Source organism: Puntigrus tetrazona, chromosome 8 (assembly GCF_018831695.1).
Source record: "Puntigrus tetrazona isolate hp1 chromosome 8, ASM1883169v1, whole genome shotgun sequence".
NCBI classification, from domain to species: Eukaryota; Metazoa; Chordata; class Actinopteri; order Cypriniformes; family Cyprinidae; genus Puntigrus; species Puntigrus tetrazona.
Genome location: NC_056706.1, coordinates 10,754,312 through 10,773,993, shown reverse-complemented (window position 1 = coordinate 10,773,993; position 19,682 = coordinate 10,754,312). Strand labels below are relative to the sequence as shown.

Genomic DNA, 19,682 nt, shown 5'->3' with positions numbered 1-19,682 from the left:
TGCATATCTGTAATGTTACAGTGCTTGTATGGATACGGCATTGATGCATTGAGCATCCTGGAGATAACACATGAAAAATCTGTAGTAAAGACAAAAACATTGTGGTTTAGTTTAGACATTAAAGTTTTTACATTGTAATGTAATAGTCATCGCACACTGTAATGTAGATAAAACATGCTAACTATAAAGATTACGATATTAGAATCCACACCAGTGAACAATATCGTGTTTATTCTAAGTGCACTTTTTAAATTTTCAAGCTCGTTGTAGCAGGATGGATTCTGATTGGCTGTCAGTGTTTTACTTTTTTCGTTATCTTTATAGTTACCGTGCTTGGTGCCTTAAGTCATACACCTAGTCGAGTTGTTTAACACGCACTGTGAGCTAACATGAACTAACAATGAATGATTATATTTTTTATTAACTAACGTTATCCAAAAATTAATAAATACTGTAATGTTTTGTTCAATGTTTGTTCATGTAAGTGAATCCATTGACCAATGTTAACAAACGACACCTTATTGTAAAGTCTTACCGTTTTATTTTACTGAAGCGGTTCATTTAGGGGTGGGGTTTAGAGTTTATCTATAATAGATATCTATATAATATCTAAAGGATTCTAAATATCTAGATTGTCTGTGTAACTGCTACAAATGCTGTATGGCATGCTTTCAGAACATTTTTGTGGATATCATTAATTTAAAAATGTATATGAATACTAATGAGTTCAGATGGTAAGTACGGGAACCGTAATAGCCATAACACATCTGATGTAATTTCCAATAGGAGTTCTGTTTCATGAATTTCATTATGTCAAGCGCTTTAAGCTATTGGATCCATGACGTGCCTAGAAGTGAGCAAAGTAATGGACGCTCATTTGTGAAAGTATTCACCGTGGAAACAACAGCACCCGGCCAGCTCTATCATCTGCCTGTTTGCTCCCTAACAGTGTGCATCTGCGCTGAGTGTTTTATCATTTCAATGCAAAGGTTTTCTTTAAATCTACGCAGGCGGTGTTGACATTTCCATCAGAGACGGTGACACCTGAAGAAAACGAACTTGTTTGTTGTTGACAGATGACCGTGTAATTGAGATCATTATGATTTTCGCAGTGTGGAAGAAGTGCACGCGAGACCCCTCCATCTTGAACTGACTGCATCTCTCGGCCTGACAAAATCATAACAGAATTGTTTCATTTCGAGTCTGTGAAATAAATTTGCGTTAATAATTCTTTTCCATCTCCGTAGCTCCACACCTTTTTGCTTATTACAGCTCTCTCTCTCTCTCTCTCTCTCTCTCTCTCTCTCTCTCTCTCTCTCTCTCTCTCTCTCTCCCTTCTATTTATGCTCGTGCCCTTCCTCACACAATTTAATATTTTCTGAAATGCATTAAGGAAACAACAGCGAAGTTTAATCTAAATAAATTGCTCCCAGTTGGAACGCAGTCATAATGGCAGGCAATAATCTCGCCGTCTGTAGAGAGAAAATGAAGAATGTAAATACCCTCCCTGCTCCATGTTCTTCTTTTTGTCATCACAAAACAATGCGCTTGGCTCAAGCTCCTCTACAACTCGACCTGCTGAGAGTTTGCAAAACCGTATTACTTTCATGAGGGGGCAATGTACCCTGCAAAGGCACACTTAGAGACGCACCAGAATTATTGCCGCCGGCTTCCAGATGAGCTTACTAACACGACAACCCCACAGAATGCCACATTGTTGTTACTTAACCGTCTCCAATCCCATAATATCCTCAGTTGTCGAGGGCGCAGCATCCAAGTTCCGCGTCTCTCATCTTCTTCATAGAAGTCTGCCCTGGATTTAGAAGGCTATGGTTAAATTCATCTATTGGTGCAATTATGCAGGGGGATTTGCACTGTTTAAAAATACGCTCGATTTGTACTTGTTTTTTTTTTTTTTTTTTTTTCCCCTACGGAGACTTTTAATTGATCTCATGAATATTTCTGACGCAGACTTACAAAGTGTTTGGCTGTTTTTTTTTTTCTTTTTGTTTGTTTTAGCTGAAGCGAGCAAAAGAGGTCACATTGAAAAACAAGAAACCGATCTCTCTGAAGAAAAGCTTTGTAATTATATGTATAGATGTAATTTTAGACACCACTTTGACACTTGTCAGGTCAAAGCTTACAGCTTTACGTGCAAAGTAAGACATCTCTGAATAAAATGGTTTTGTTTTGAGAGCTTTGTTTGCTCAGGGGCTGCAGTCACAGTTTAGTGCATCTCTGAAGTTTTTTTTTTTTTTTTTTTTTTGACATAAAGCCCGTTTAAAAGTTTCCCAGTATGTTCAAGCGAGTTTTTTGACACTTTCCACCAAACCTTCAAAACACTGATAAGTTCGACCTTGTTAGTTTGATCCTGACAGTGCTGCAAATGGTTCTTCTGTTTTTGGACATGACTTACAGTATCACATCCATCTTTTTTTCTCCAACTGCTTTTTTAGGTGTGTGTTTTATTAGCAATTTCTGATCTGTTTTGGCTTCGTAGGTGATCTCTGCAAGGGGCCGAGCAGGTTTTTTCTGGGTGCACACAGCGTGCATATAATCTTTAGGCAGAGATGGAGTGTTGCTCTAGCCGTCTTGCTTTCTCCCGGCCTGCTGAGTTTCCTGCAGGGCAGACTACAGTGTTTCAAAGCAGGTATAAACACACAGATGTCAAACTGTTCAGCTTTCCCTTCTCAAACTGCTATTGACTTACACTTAATGAGACTCATGCTGGGGCTTATGCAAGATCCCACAAACAGTCAAAATGCCAAACCAGGTAAAAACAATTGTATGTTTATTATCAGTAGGCACATGTTGCTAGGCAACTGGAATAGTTGTATCGTGTTGCTGTTGAAGTGTGTGTTAGATAGCGGGTTGTAGTTCCCAACTTCTTGCCCTCCGTCCTAAGGTGCCCCGTGTCCAACCTAATGGTTGCAGTTCGTTCAAAACACCTGGTAAAAACACAACACTCTCCCCCTGCAATTTCACAACATCAAAAACATTGGGTTGAAACCACTGATCAGCTAAATAGTTTATCAGTGGGAAAGAGCACACATTCTGAGAAGATACTGAGAGTGCAGGGTTTAAGAGTTGGCTGCTCTGATCCTTAGTTGACTACAGAGCTCACTGCTACTTACATGCTCAATTTGTCCTCCATTATGGCTTTTTTGGGACTCGCCAGAGCTGCCGCAGATCTCTCGGCTGCCCTTTGGGCTGGTTCAGATACAGCTCCCACTCTCGGTCTAAAGCAGCCAAAGAGTCTTTATAAACCATTTCTCTTACACAACACTGCAAAGTGCCTTCACACAAAACAAGCTAATGTCCAGTAAGGTTTTTATGTAATTCAGACCTATTTGAAAAGATCTTTCAAATCTAAAGGGATATTCTGAGTTCAGTAGGCTACAAGCTTAGCTTAATCAACACCGTCTGTGGCATAATGATGAATACCATTAGTGTTCACACGCTTACACTGGAAGTACATGGAAATGATTTGTGGAGGATTTAAAAACAGAAATGTGAAGCTTGTATGGTTACATGAATTCTTGTGGGTAGTTGAGCTGTAAAGATATTTTAATAATGTTTTGAGTAATTGTAAAGATGTAGATTTTGCATTGTCTCAAGAGCAGCAGAAAATTGTATGTAGGCTTACTAGTGGTCGACTGATATTGCCATGGCATTTTTAAACAGCATAGTTTCTCGTTTACCACCAGCAGTCGGCAAATGCACATTTATACCATTTAAACAGATTTGAATGAATGGCTAATAGACGTTTAATTTTATAAACCTTGCAGAATTAGCTGGATCAAATGTGTCAGTTGTGTTGTCTATGCAAGGTCATAAAACTCTCATTTTCATCCAGAAATCGTAATTTGTGTCCCAATGACAAACAAAGCTCCTGGGTGTTTGTAATGAAATGAAAGTGAGTAATTAATGAAAGAACCTCTTTACTGAGTAGTCCCATTCTCTTCTGTATGCACATTGAACTCATAGGCTTGGGCACTAGTGTGGGCATGTGATATACGTTATACATGTGCAACTGATCTATACTGTAAATAACCTTGACTGGAACCTAGCAGTCTATATTTTGAAGTTTAAGAACATTCGATTTATATTCAGGTCAATTTGACCTTCTCTGTGATAATGCAAGCATGTTGACCATAACATCTGAATACCAACTACTGAAGGAAAAGTAAGTCAAGTTCATGCTCTATTAAATCATTATTTTCTTCTGTTGGACTCTGAAATACAGGCTGCATGGGAGGCAGGTAAAGAAATTTCTGTTTGCTCTGTCGTTCTGTTGCTTGGGTAACTGCGGAGATGCTTTGACACTTAAATTTTGTTCAATTGTCATATTGTCATCTGTTGGTAATGTGTGGGTCACATGGCATCGCAGGGATACAATAACAGCTATTAGCTCAATAAATATGTGTCACTGCTGAAACACTCGCCGTCTTTTGTTAAATTCTGTGGGAATGTAAAAGCCTTGACATTTCCCTCTGTTTATTTTGAAACGGCACGTTTCAAAAAACAAACGCGTCTATAATAAATTGATTTGCAGCTGAGAGGAGAAAATGTGCATTTTACAAAAAAAGCTAACCTCTCCATGATCCAGCACTGATGGTGTTTGGCGGCATTAGGAAGAACCCTTGTGCATCTGCTTCCTGTTTATGCCGTTACTCAGCAATTGTGGAGTCAAAAGTCTGGCGGAAATTCAATGCATCAGCGTGTAGATCTCCGAATGCTGCTGGCTGTTGTGTGAATGATGTCCAGCCATTTGTAGAATTACCATTTTGGGTCAGATAAACATGGCGGTTCTTAGTGAGTCAATGCCTCGGGCAGTAATTGCAGATTAAAAGTTTGAAACCTATTTGCAGTCTCAGTAGGAGCAGGTATTCCGGTCTAGAGTTGATGTTAGCATCTTTATGTGAAAAGCCTTGCGCTTCTCGATTTAGAGTTGAAAACAGAATACATTCAACAGCTTTAAGATGAGTATTTCTGGTCCGCTCGTTGTGGATGATCCTAAGGGAAAAGAACAGGTTTTTGTGTTGTCCTTTAGCCAAAGGGAACGTGTGTACCATGTTATTTAAATTCAGACAAGATTAAGCAAAGCCAAATATATCACAAGGGCTAAATGACTCAGAAGATATAAGTGTAAATGATGACGTGCTGACAGTTTCTAACTTAAAAAATCAATTTAAGATCTCTTTTAAAGTCCTCCAATGGATAATCTAGAGGAAGATGATTTAGTTTACTTTGTGTTACAAAAAAAAATGCAGCGATTGAACATCAAATACTGTGAAGTGATCATTCTGAGCTACTGGATGATTTTGAGAGCAGATTGTACGTATTCAGACGATCAATTTTGAACAACTTCTCGTGACTCAATCCTCTCTGAGTCAATGTCGCTCCCCCTCCCCTTTCTTTAAGTGTCTCTGGCTCTGATTTTCTAAGATCACAAATAAGAGGTACTAATTTGCTTGTGGAGTTTAGCAAATTACATCTTTGCTGCATAGGCATATTGCTGTTGATTTACTTTAATAATAATAATTGGGGAATAGGCAAAAATATGTTAGATGTAATAATTTTCAACTGAAGCTTTTGCATTATTAACCAGCAAGGCTTATGTTTAATGTTATTTTATTAAGTATGAATATGTGCAGGCCTGTTTAAATAGTAAAATACATGTTTATTATTTGCGTGCTGTTATGTATGCGCCCAAAATATTACATTCATTAAGAGAAACCAACATAAACACTGTGTGTTGTGTTGCTCATATGATTAGTAGGATTAGATCATATTTGTAGATGGTTTTTTTTTTTTCTTTTTTTAATTCACACAAACTTTTGAGTAAACCAAGGCCTCTGTTTTTCCCTTTTTCGTCTTTTTCTTACATGGCAACCAGGCTGCACTGTACATGAACGATGTGATCTTTGAAAGCACCGAGTCATTGATATTCTCGTCTCTGAGGGCAAATTCATTTTGATTGGCAGGTCAGAGCTGTCTTTTGCAGCATGGGAGCAGAAAGAGCTGAGCTGAGTCAGGACTGTCTTCTCACAGGACTTCACAGGGTTGACTGACAACAGTAACCTCTCCAACAGAATCTTAATCCCACGCACAGTGCTGTTTTTTTTCCACATTTAGAGTAAAAAGTAGTATTATTTTCTTTCTTTCTTTTTTTTTAATGAATGACATCAAAACGCACTAACAATTTTTTGTTAGTAATATCTTTGGGACGTGCTGTGCATTTTATAAGAAACAGTGGCATTCAGTAAATTGGTGTGTTTGTTGCTGGTGCGTGTTCAGTATCATTAAAGTCTAGTTTTGCGTTGTTCGAACAAATTACAAACAAGTTTTCCTTCTTTCTTTGCACCCTGGTAACTGCCTGTATTAAAGTCGGGCCACATAAAAGATGTCTTTATATGCAGTGACATGCAAAGCATATTATACAACAACTATGAGATTTTATGAAAGGCTTCACTCAGTTTACTTTGATGAAGCATCAGAAGAACAGTGTCTATGAGTCTCTTATGATATGCATTCTTCAAACTGACATATATATATATATATATATATATATATATATATATATATATATATATATATATATATATATATATATATAATCCTTTTTTCTTAAATCTGTACTGTCTATAATTACATTTGACTAGGTTAACAAAGTCCTGAGTTTAAATAAAATAAGAAACATAAATTTGTTTGTTATGCAACGTGAGATCAGAGGGCACTTTAGATCAGTTTTATAATCAACACTGTGAAAAAATGATTCTTGCCCTCAGCAAGTATTGCTATTTATGTAATCATAATTTACTAAAAGCATTTTGTGCTTGGCTTAATTTTGAGATGTATTTATGTTTATTTTAATGCGGGGATGGTGTTTCATTGGAAACACTAACCTAAAAAAGGCCAACATAATCAACTGAGAGAAATAATAAAACGGTTACCAGTAAAACTTTTTTTTTTTTTTGATTAAAATTACCTGAACACCAGATAATTTAAGATGCTTTGAGTAATGAATGAATAATGTTTAGTCTTGATGTAATAATCTAAATGATATCAAATTGCATCATGTTTATATTTAGACTTTTAAGGTTAAAAAAACTTTATGAATTTGAACGTCTCAGTATATTCGAATATTGATTGGAAAACCTTAAATATTAGTGTATCATCAGATGAAGTATTAACATACCACGTTGAACAAACATTTCTGATAGTGCACATGAATCACGTCTCAATGTGAATGATTACTTGTAAAACTGAGGCTTTGTTTTCAGTCTCAGGGGCCTTTCTTTCAACAGCTCTTAGTCGCCGAAGATCTCTCTTTGCATCCCAATCGCTTAATCACGCGTCAGGTTGAGCGCAAGAAGGTCATGTGGGTTACGTGCAGCAGGCGAAACTGTAATTAGAGCGCAGGTATCCCACAAGACCTCGGGTCAGGTACACAGTGCAAAACCAAATTAGTATCCGTCCGTCGCTAGGGACGCAGGTCACACGTCGACGTACCCTGATAAGGGAAAAGTGCACACAAAGCTATAGATTAGAGGCTTTAATTTTAGGATGGTGAAAGCTTTACCTCAGCTCTGTCACTTGTGCTGCCAGCTTCTAGAGCTTTTACACAGAATGTAAAAGGTCAGATTTTCTTTCAGCATCTATTAAACTCATAACTAGAGCTTTCACGGAGGCTTGTAGCCTGGAGAGGTCATGGAGTCCTTGTGGCTAATGAAAGTTTAATTAGAAATCTGTTTACAACAAATGTCATATAATGTGTATGTGTACCTTGTTTGTTTTTGGGGTTTTTGTGGTATAGTGCGTAGTATCTGCAATGCCTTAAATGGATAGTTCACCCAATTTTTTTTTTTTACTCACCTTTATTTGGTTCCAAACTTACTTCCTTCAGAAGTAAAAAAAAATCAGACATTCATTAGATTTTCAAGCTAAAATGTATGTGTGTGTGTGTGTGTAATACCTCAAGAAAGATCAAGTAACTGCCCTAAAGATGTGAATGCAATTCATTAGGATGAATAAAGGTCAAATTGAGGCCCTTAAGGTTTTCAGTTTTTAGTGGAGTGGAGCAATTTAAAATGTTGTGTGAGAACTGTAAATTAGAACCATTTAGCATCGTATTTTACATCTTATGGCAAATTTCAAGAAGGTTTTTTTCCACTTTACATATTAAAAAAAATCTATAAAAAATAAAAAGAAAGAAAATCATGCTAACCCCATGATTTACTTACCCTCAAGCCATCTTGGGGTATATGGGATATATCTTCTTTCAGAGAAATGCGATTTAAGTTACATTTATAAAATGTCTGGCTCTTCCAATCTTTACATTGAGAGTGAACGTGGGACGAAATTTTTAAGCCCAAAAAAGTTTGTTCATCCAGCATAAAAAGTACTCCATGCCTCCGGGGTCTTCTGCATTTGTGTAAGATAAATATCCATAGTTAAAACTGTAAGCTTTCGCTAAGCGCAGTGGATAATGTAGGTCTGCAGCAAGCTCCGATGAGAAGTGAAACACCGAAGCGCAGAGGAGAAAACAAAACGCCGGTCACTAATTAGTAGTGCAAAATGAGGATTTCTAAAAAAAAAAAAAAAAAAAAAAACATTTTTAAAGAATTTGGATATAAGCCAAGAGGTGACTGGTTTTCCTTTGCTCTAAACAAAACTTGACTCTCACGGGGCTAGCATATCTCATCTACATCCTACATCATCTGCTGGAGCGCCACTCTCTCAATAACTTCTTTTCATAATTAATCCTACCAAATTAACATGTTAAACCATCATTGCTGCTGCTACCTTTTTATAAAGGCATTGTTACTTGCTTTACAGTGACAGTGAGGACATTTTTAGCATTCACTCTGAGAGACGCAACTCAGTGCATGGTACTCAGTAGCAATCCCCTTTCAAATCTCCTCCAATATTTTGCCGCACAAAACAGAGAATGACTTCTCTCCCGACTCGCCTCTCTCTTTGATTTGCTCTTATCGGTTCTGTGGCATCGTGAAAGGCAGCCGATGGAAAAGAGGAGAGAGTAGGAGGGAGATAAAACACTTTTATTCGTCCTTAAATCCTCAGAGAAATGAGAGAGGGTGAGATGTCACAGTGGGACTGTAATGAAGAGCGAGCGCTAGAACATGCTCCATTGGATGAGTGTATCCCTTCTTTATTGAGTGTATCTCCTTGGGGGAAATGGAGTGAGTGAGGAGGGGAAGACCTTGGAGAGTGGCATCAACTGGCGCACACACACACACACAGCTTCTGTCCCAAAGAGCATTTGCCCTTGGAGCTGTTACCTTTATGCCGCATTGGTGACAAATAAGAGAAAAAAGAGACTTGAAGTTCCTGCATGTATTAGGGATCAGAAACGCGATCGTGCTGAGGGAAAAAGGAACTTTTATGTGGGATGTACAGTCACAGGCGCAGTGAAGTCCACTCTCTGAACCGCTGAATGCGGTTTCTTTGGCTTTCATTATAATGAATCTTCAAGGGTCTCTGTTGTGTGGAAGCAATTGTGTTTTCAGGTCACTGTGGGTTACGAGGGCGGCTCACATTTACACAATATTCAGCGGAGTTTGTTTTATTTATGTGCTTTTTCTGAGCTTCACAGCCTGGAACACAATGCTTTGCAGTGTTGAAGGTTTTGAATTGTGTATTTCTTGGGGTGAATAAATGTCACATCAGCCCTGTCTTAAACTACTTGAATGCACAGAGACGTTTATAAGTTCTGTGCGCATTGTGATTCTGGCCATGAGTTTGCCGTGGTTGAATTGTGAGAATCACAAAAGATTTTAGTTATAGGGCATCTAAGTCTAAGGAAGACATGCTCGCAGACAAATGATTGACATGTCTTTTACTTGTCTGTCTGCACTAACATTGAAAAGTTTGGGTTTTTATTTCAATACTAATATAATGCATACAGTGCCCTCCACTAATATTGGCACCCATGGTAAATATGAGCAATATGAGCAAAGGTGGCTGTGAAAATAAATCTGTGTTTATCCTTTTTGATCTTTCATTTGACAAAAAAAACACAATTCTAACCTATCATTGAAATAAAATTTTTTAGCATTTTTTTCACGATGAGTTAAAATGATATCTGAAGAATTATGTGACCATAATTTCATCTGACATTCAGCTACACTATTCTATGGTAGAACAAGCTCCTTGGCTATTGTTTTTTTAAAGGCAGAAACACTTAAGTAACACGCAAATATGATTTACTTGTTTCACTTGTTAAACCGATTCTGTTACAGCAATGACTTAAAAGTCTGTGCATGTCTCCGGGGTTAGATCAGTGTGCACCATAAAAAATATATCTGACCTTCATTGTTTGTTTTGTTTGTACTTTATTGTAAATAAAAGAACATTTTTCAATTTCCTCACATTCTCTTTGACCTGCCTCAAAGTTAAGGGCAGGATCCTTTGTCTCTCAGGTGAGAATAGCTTAGTGTTCATGGCAGTTGTCACTCCCCCACGTATACAGTAGGCTTTCAATCACAAAACATGTCTTTTAAAAAATAAATCAGTGTATTGTTTTCTGTGAAGGAGTAAGCAAGATGATTTTCACATCATTTTGACGATATTTTGTAATTTATTACATATATTAAATATTGTAACATACAAAACTGATTACTCAACTTTTTCAGAATTATTCAGTATGTGATTTATGGCATTATTTCAGCTACATTTGCAAACATATACATCAATCTTGCTCACATATTATTGTAGCACAGTTTGGCCAATAGTATGTTATAAGTAGCTGAAATAAGCACAAATGTCAGGGCATGTCAAAACAACTCAAGGGCCCTACCCCAGAGGGTTAAACACGAGTGATGACTGCTGACAACTCAGTTTCACCACTGTAGGAATAAATGACATTTAGAAAGCCTTTTTAAATTGTACTAATAATTGATAATAGTGTTGTTTTTGAAAACAACATCTTGCCAATAAGAGAACAAAAATCCCAATGATATGATGGGACATAATATTGTCAAGTGTTTCTTTTAAGTTCTGATCAGTCTTTTAAAATTTGAGTTCTTGAGTTCAAAGTGCATACGAAACTTAAAACATAATCAGATTTTTTTAGTCTTGTCAGTACTGTCAGTCAGAAACTAACTTAACTAAATTTGGTATCAATGGTATCAAATCATGCAATCTGATGAGCAGCAATCATAAAGACTAGAAAATAGACTTTATGTAAGCCAGTTTAATAGTGCTAGTGGTTCAGAAATCACTTAATATAAAAGACATTTATTTATCATGATTTAATCAGTGGTCACATTTCAATATTTCACAGTGAGTCTCTGTATTTACTAGGTCCTAATTTATTTGAGCTGAATGTCACTATTCATAAATCACTTACTCAAACGAATCTGATTTTGCAGTATACAGCAGTGTGCAGTTAGGCATTAACATGAAAACGAAATAACAAGTTCCTTGTTCACAGCAGACAGGGTTTCTGCACAGGAGGAGCTGTCACACGGATTGTCAAAACAAAGCGGCTCCGGGCGTGAAAATTGTCCCACATTCATGCAGTCAGTCCCTTGCCACACCACTGCATGTGCTTTACAATCAAGAGGGAGCGGAGAAGCCCCTCTCGACCCTGCTAGGTGTTTGGGGAGCACAAAGAGAGAAAAGCTAGAGACAGACTTTGGGGGGGTGAAAAAAGAGCCGAGATTGTATGGAAAGTGGATGAGAAGGTGGTTTTTGGCTGTCACAGGTCTGGCTGATAGAAAGCCTCAGGCCTGCCTGTCCTTTCTCCCCAGATGCATAGCGACTGACAGCCTTCTTTAGTGACACGGGATGCTGTTCTCCGTCTACAATCCAGAACATATTGACACTCGCTCCAGTCATCTGCCAACGTGCCACAGGCTACATGTAGGATCAGTTTTTCTTCAATATCCATTGCCGACTTGTGAGCTTCCTGTGGGTTTTTCTCTCTCGTCCCGTTATCTTTGCTCGTTCTGTTTAATAATATGTATGTGCATTGAGATAAAATTACTGTTTGCAAACAATGCTTAGCGCACGCTTTAGAGTTCTCGAGGCAGCTGGTAAAGACCTGTTTTAGATCAGCACTTAATTCAGATGGATCTGAAAATGACCAAAAATGTCAAAACGTGGTGTCTTAAAAAGGCTGATGGAGATTTGTGGTTCTTTTAGATAATTTGAAATTATTATTATTAATTGAAATTGATTTCTGTACAATATAAACAATTTTGGTTATGTTTCTACATGAAAAAAAAAAATAAAAAAAAAATAGGAAAACTTTGACAACTTTAATGCACTTGGCTCAAATAGACTGTGAGTGAGGATACAAAAATGCGTCTCTGTAGCTTTCACCGAAGTCCTGGAGCTGTTAAAAGTCCACCGGATGACATGTTTTATGTCATGCAGCAGACTCCTGCCAAAAATAAATGTGGAAAAATAATCCACGTTGTTTACAGTATAGCACCACTGTAAAAGCACAAAGCTGGTTAAAAACCTGTAAACGTAGCCTTTAATACGACATGTCTGAATCGCAGCTGCATATCTCCCAGAGAGCACTGAACAAACCCTGAAGTCACAAACGGCTTATTTGACATTTTAAAGCCAACAGCAGTCACAAATAGACTAAGAAAATGACTATTTATTATCTTACATTCACCGGTGTGTGAAAAGTACTTGTGTTTTGTGAATGGATATGAGAATAAAAACCTTCAAATCAAACAAATCAAAAAAAAAAATTGTACAATGTTGTGCAGTAAGAAATTAGAACCAATTAAATCATGTCTTTACAGTTCCAACAGAGCGCCTGGGAATATCAGACAACTGGTCTGTCTAGTCAGTGCAGTCGATGCAGAGATGGGACTGCAGCCGTGAGAGAGGGAAACTCAGCAAAGACGAGCAATTAGGCCTGTGGCAGAAGTCCAGCCACCCCATGCCTCAGTGTGCGGATGTGTTTGAGCCAACGACTGGCTAAAGTGAGTATTAACAGAGGCGTACAATATGACAGAAAAGCTTTTTTTAAAATTCTGGTCATATGGGTGATATTGGCGCCTAGCTGTGTTCCAGTCCTTGTGGGCTCAGGGAATGGCAGAAATAGTTGATACTTTGAGGATCAGATTGTACAGTGTCTGAAAAGAAATGTTAATTTAAACCTGCATGACTTTCTTTATTAAAAAAAAAAAAAAAAACACAAACAAAACAAAATGCAGAAACAATATCTTTATCATAAATTGAAAGTGACTTGTTTGATGTTGCTGTTTTTTTTTTTTTTTTTTTTTTTTACACCACTGTACGTTCAGAAGTTTCTTTTTTATATTTTCCTTTGTGTATGTGCTCCACAGAAGAAAGTAAGTCAGACAAGTTTGGAATAAGATGAGGGTGAGGGTGAGACTGAATGATGACAGAATTTTCATTTTTGGGCAAACTATCCCTTTAAGTCACATTTCTAAACACAGACAGATGATGCAAAGCTTTCTTAATTATTATAGCTGCTGGGGAAGAAATCTTACAGCCTTCTGAAGTGCAGTCAGAAATATTGAGATTGCATATAGGAAGACAAAAATCAACATGAATGTATGCCAAAATGTAATATAAGAATATGACTAAATTAATTGTAAGATAAATATTTGACACGTTATGTATATACACACACACACACACACACACACACACACACACACACACACACACACACACACACATATATATATATATATATATATATATATATATATATATATATATATATATATATATATATATATATATATATATATATATACACACACACACACACACACACAGTGAGTAAATGTAGACCTAATGAACAATGTTCACTGTTCATGTCTCTTGAAATGCGTCAGACTAAAAATCACTTTCAGATAAGGTGTATAAATGCACATGTTTTACAAAAGAATTCATCAGAACCTTTTTTTTTTTTTTTTTCTAGCAACGGAGCTTAATGCAGGATCATTAATCAAAATAATGAGAAGAGCATGACTATAAAGAGAAGCAGGTTTTTACATTTTCTGAAGAGTGCTGCACACTTATACAAAGTTAAATTGCCACTGTGGTTGCTAAGCTATTCTGGGTCAGTTTCTAAGATGTTGCTAGGGTGTTGAAGCTAATTCTGGCCAAAAGTGCCCACCGCAAGTCTGGTGATGTTTTTACTCCCAACATTTTGTGGCGAATGAAATCGAGGCTGGATGACAATTGGGAAGAAATCTGAAGGACAAACAACTTACGCAACAGTGCCTTTATTACATCTTCGTCTATTCAACTTCTTTATTTCAGATTAATCTCAAACAATCACCCATGCGCGATATGCTGGTATGTGGCCTGATTCTAAAACAATATCCCACAGATCCATAAACGCAATTTCCTGGTGATGGAGTGATTTCAGGCATATGCGCAAGCTGGAGAACTTTGCTCCAGGCCAATTGAGCACGATGGAGGAGGGAGGTGAGGTTGGTGTACATAAGTATTTGCTATTTCGTTTTACGACTCCCAAAGGACAGATATCAAAGAGAGGAGAAGAACAGAGGAAAACAGGGCAAATAAAAGGATGCAGAGATATTGTATCGACTCTACTGGGGCACGTTACGGAAATGAATAAACTTAATTCTTGTTATGAGAACAAAAACCTACTATAAAGAGACAGACAAATCGAAAGAAAGAAAGAAACGAAAGCTTTTAAAGATGCTAAATGAAAGAGAGAAGGGAGGAGTAATGGTACTAGGTGATGCAAGAGGCATCTTTAAATCATTCTTCATTTTTAAACGTGCCGTCTGTGCCTGAGACTATATTAGACTATTAGGCTTTCTATTCCAAACAAATCATAATTTCAAAATTATATTCTTCATGATAAATGGGAATATTTCCTGCTCTCCCACCCTCCTTCCCTCTTTTTTTCTTCCATTTTTTTTGTTCCTTCATCTGCTTTCTTCTCTCAGGGACAGACTGTTTCTTTGCATTAACTTGCATGAGAACATTTCAGAAGAAGCAGAATTGAACTGAAGAACTAGCATATAGAAAATATAAAATATTTCACAAAATGGAATCAGAGTGGCTGACATTATAAATGTAATTTTAAATACAGTTTTTTATAATGTCATTGTATAATCTAGATATTAATATTGATTAAAAATTACACACACACACACACATATATATATATATATATATATATATATATATATATATATATATATATATATATATATATATATATATATATATATATATATACATACATACATACTGTGTGTGCAATTGTAAATAAAAACTCACAAAAGTAGCGGTAATCACCCATTTTGAGCTAGCCTTTCATGTCACGGCCTGTGACTTTCATCCTCTGCAGGAAACAGTACCATTTCCCTTCTCACATTCACAGCATCCAATTAAAGCTCCTCCATTACACACACACACAGTCAAATTCAAAGAGGACCAATAGCCCCAACTGCTTAAGGCCAGATTATATCTCCATGAGAAGCCGTCAATCACAGACACACACACATTTTGAAATTAAAATATATCCTCCTAGATTTGACATTGTGTCTTTGTTCCCATACCCATGTTCGCATAACGACAGATGTAGCCAGCAATAACCCTCATCTACTTCCAGTGGAAGTCACATTACTGTTTCGATAGGCTGATGTTGGCATAGCAACAGTCGAACTGAAGATATTCCGCTTCAATTGTTTTATTACCCAGCCTTCCCCTGGCAGACTCTTTGCAGGCGTGACAGTGACAATAATGAACCAGCAAAAGAAGTTTCAACTTTAGGTGATGGAAAAAAGTGATTTTAATCATGTTTTACTCTATTTCTTTAATCAGAGATAGTTTGGCGTGATGCGTTCGTTGTGTTGTCTTTCATCTTTTAAATTGGCTTTGAGAAATATTATGATCTCGTTTTAACATGATTAGACTGGCGAACAAGCTCAGGTTAGGTTTTCACAATGTAAGAGTTATGGTGATGTTCAAAAAATCGCATATGCTTAATGATGAAAACCTTTCCTCTGAAGGCTGGATCAAATTTAATCTCATCTGTTTAGAATGGTCCCCTTGTCTGGAGATGAGTTGTCACAGTAACACTCCTCTAAGTGCTGTTGGCTCTTTTAAAGTGTGACAGACTTGCAGTTTTAAGCAATAAATGGGTTTTAAATGGTTTTAAGTTCTGAGTGCTAATTAAAGAACTGCCTGCGCATCCACTCAAAATAAGCTTTTAAGAGTCCAGACTCTTTCACTCAGCATATGCTGAGTGTGTGCAAGAATGCATGCATGCATGAGTGAGTGTGTGTTTATGTGCACGCATTCTCTATGCATGTATTATAAGCGTTTTTACGATTTGTATTTAAAGTCCATTTAAATAATAAATGTAAAGTGAGTATATAAATGCATGTGCAATATGTATGCATAATTGCATATATGTATTGATCACAATATATTGATATAGGTTATTGTCTGTAATGAACACGATTATAATGTACTTGAATCAACTACTACTTTTTTCTGCAAATAATGAATGTGATTAATTTGCTTTAGTATTTGGCATATCATGTAATGCATTAAAGTACATTTTTAATGAGACATTCCTAAAATAGATATATTTTAAGAATTAAAGCATAGATTGGTTAATATATTACTTTTTTTACTGCATACAACCCCTCATTTCACAGTCTGGGGGTCGTATGATAGTGTGGAAAAACTGATCAATTCACTTTAGATTTCAATCCAGACCTCCTTGCACTGCTCCTTCTGCCCCCCCATCCCCACCCCCCTCTTTGTTCCTTTTCCAGCCTCACTCTCTGGAAATGTCTCAGAAGGAAATGAGGTGAAAAGTTGGCTTTAATGGAATAAATGTCTGCAGTAAGCTCATACCGGTTCAACGTCAGGTTCTCACGGGAGGTCACAGCACATTAACCCGCTCCGGTATTCACTTTGACTAAAGGTTGAGGAAAAAATCTGCAGTGCTCCTCACGGATCATCGCCGCTGGTTTCAGCACTCGCCTGAACCATGTTGTTTGCAAATGAGTTAAAGTTGCTATTTCTTCTAGCTTTTCACCGTTTCTTTTGCCTCACAGGTTCCTGTAGTGTGTGGATAGGTTGAAAGACTAAATGGACTCAAAGGCAAGCACGTCTTCTCAAGAACTCAGAGGTGGTTTTTGTAGCCGGTGCTTTGATGTGTCTCTTTGTGTGTACCTTTGCCCTCCTTTTGATTGTTCCCTCTCTGCTTTCCTGGATGTAAACACCTACACAAGCTGATGTGTCACATTAGTTTCAAACAAAAACAAGTAAAAAACCTTTTGGTAAAGGCTGGTGGCTCATCTTCTAGGACCCTGAAGAAAGTCTTCACATGCTTACATTCAACCGATTTATCGTACTTTTGATGCTACATGTAAATACTCGCTGTTATTGATCTTTTTTTTTTTTTTCAGGTAGTTTTCCTTTATGTAGCTTTTCCTGGGGTATATAGGGCTCTGCTCACCATCATCAAAGTTCGATAGCAGCAAGGTTTAGGAGCCAGTTTGGCAGCCTGTCTCCAGCACCAGCCTAACTGGAAAATGAGTAAGATTATGTTTCAAGATACTTTTTTTTTCTCATGCCTGCACGTCTCCCTTGCTTGCTCATAGGCATTGCTAGGCCATATTTACTGTAGGAGGACATCTTTCATCTCAGACCCTCTAAAAAAGTTGATTTTACTCTGATGTCAGCACTTTTTAAAATCAGTGATTATGCAATCTTAATGTTTACTGAGAACAGCTACTGCAGAAAGCTATCTGAGGTTATTTCACTCAGAATCCTCTCCTTATCAGATGTTTGAAACATCCCTGTAGTTTCTGGCGGACATGGTCTAAAGGTGACGTAAGGTGGCAATGCTTAAAGCTGTCACAGGTGTCTCTTGCTTGAATTCTTGTTGCATTGAAATCCGAAAAAAATTAGTAATTTGTGTTCAAAGGGAATTTAGTACAATGGCAGTATAAGTGTCATGATTCTGGTCCACAAATTTCCACAAACTTACCACCAGATATCATTTCCTCACCAAAGTGATTCTTGCACCACACTATTTGTATTTCACTCTGGACTTCAGTTCCCATCATCCATAGCACTGATGACACACACATACCTGATTGCACTCATCTCACGCTCACCTGCATTCAATGATGCACAAACTGTAAATAACAGTTTCTCTCTCCGCTCCACGGTGAGTATTGATCTGCATTTAGCACTCTCCTAGTGTTAGCTGCCTTGCTGTGCCATTGTTTTTTTTTTGTTGTTGTTTTTTTAGTCTCCTGTATTGTCTAGCATGTATCGCTCTCCCACTGATAGCTACATTATGAAGCCCTTCCGTTTTACCTCAGTTAAATTTAAAGTCTAGTTTAGTTCCTCTCCTGGATTATCTGTTTTTGATTATTTGCCTGTGCGTTTCGGATTAACCCTTGCTGTTCTGACTCTGTCTGCTCCTTGTTTGAATTCACTGCTCCTGTTAACAGATTACCCCTCTTGTCAAGCCCTCTGAATATTGTACGCTGATCGAAGACTCACACATATGCCCTAAGAATACTCTTGTGTCTCGTCCATGCCATACCAGTGTTTGACCCTGCCAGTGTTGTGACCATGTTTTACAATAAAAGCTTGCATATGTCTCGTCTCTCATTCATGTTGCCTTGTTACAATAAATGACTCACTTTAATGCTTAAGTTACAGAGCCAAAAAAAGTCTTAATGGTCATAAAGTGCGACAATTAATTTTACTGAAAAACAACCTAAAATTTAAGCAATTGTGCAGTTAAATAAAAGCTGTCATTGCTCTCCTCTGCGCTGTCCAGTAATTTTCTTTTTTACTGGTACTCTTGGGTGCTTTATTAAGCATTACCATAATTCACAATGTTACTGCTATCGTATTAAATTCATCCAATCAGATATTCATCATCACATTTTGTATTCTGCAGCAGAAAGAAAATACAGATGTGGAACAATAGGTTGTCTTTTAGTTCATTTATGTTTAATTCGCATTTATATGCTAGTGTAATCCAAAATATTGCCAGTTTTAGAAGATATATATTTGAATTGCGTAGTCTTTCTCTGTAACAGTCCAAAATATCGCTGATTTAAATATTGAAGCATTAAATGGGTTTTTGTCCACTCAGATGTTAGGAGCTCTGTCTCCATCTCTCTCCATTGCATTCACAATATTGTTCCCACTCAGGATCGACTCAATTCGATAAGATCTCATCTCAGCTTACTCTTCTCACACACATCGCAATCACTTACTAACACACACACCAATCCCGCCTCAAGCCACCTCTCTCATCGTGTTTTGCCAGAGCATTCAGCCAAACTCTCTGATAAAGTGCGCCATCGGGACTGTTATCCAAAAAAGGTGATATATTAGACTACAACACTGCAAAAACAATGTCTTTCTCTAATAAAATAAATATAATGCTTGATTAATCTTCAGAATGCTGCTAGTCACCAACAAGTCGGCCATATGTCCTATGTATTTTTGCTCATTCATCATGCAGATGGTGGTCATTCATCATCAACACCAGCTTTGTCTTTAGTAGAGTTTTAGGGGCCATTCATACAGAACCACACAGTTCCTGTGGCTGAAATGTCCTCGGTGTGCAGCGTATCAGTTTGAATCGATTAGTTTTTAGGACATATGTCTGTAAATTTATTGCGGTA

At 37.3% G+C, this 19,682-nt stretch overlaps 1 long non-coding RNA gene across 1 annotated transcript in view; it reads left to right on the top strand.

The window, feature by feature from the left end:
• The window catches only part of LOC122350960, a 44,575-nt gene extending 25,970 nt beyond the window's left edge, over nucleotides 1-18,605 (top strand). The window contains exons 3-4 of the long non-coding RNA XR_006251661.1: nucleotides 12,789-12,971; nucleotides 17,079-18,605. This is a non-coding gene — a long non-coding RNA (uncharacterized LOC122350960). The remainder of the gene's footprint in view (nucleotides 1-12,788; nucleotides 12,972-17,078) is intronic.
• Nucleotides 18,606-19,682: the final 1,077 nt, after the last annotated feature.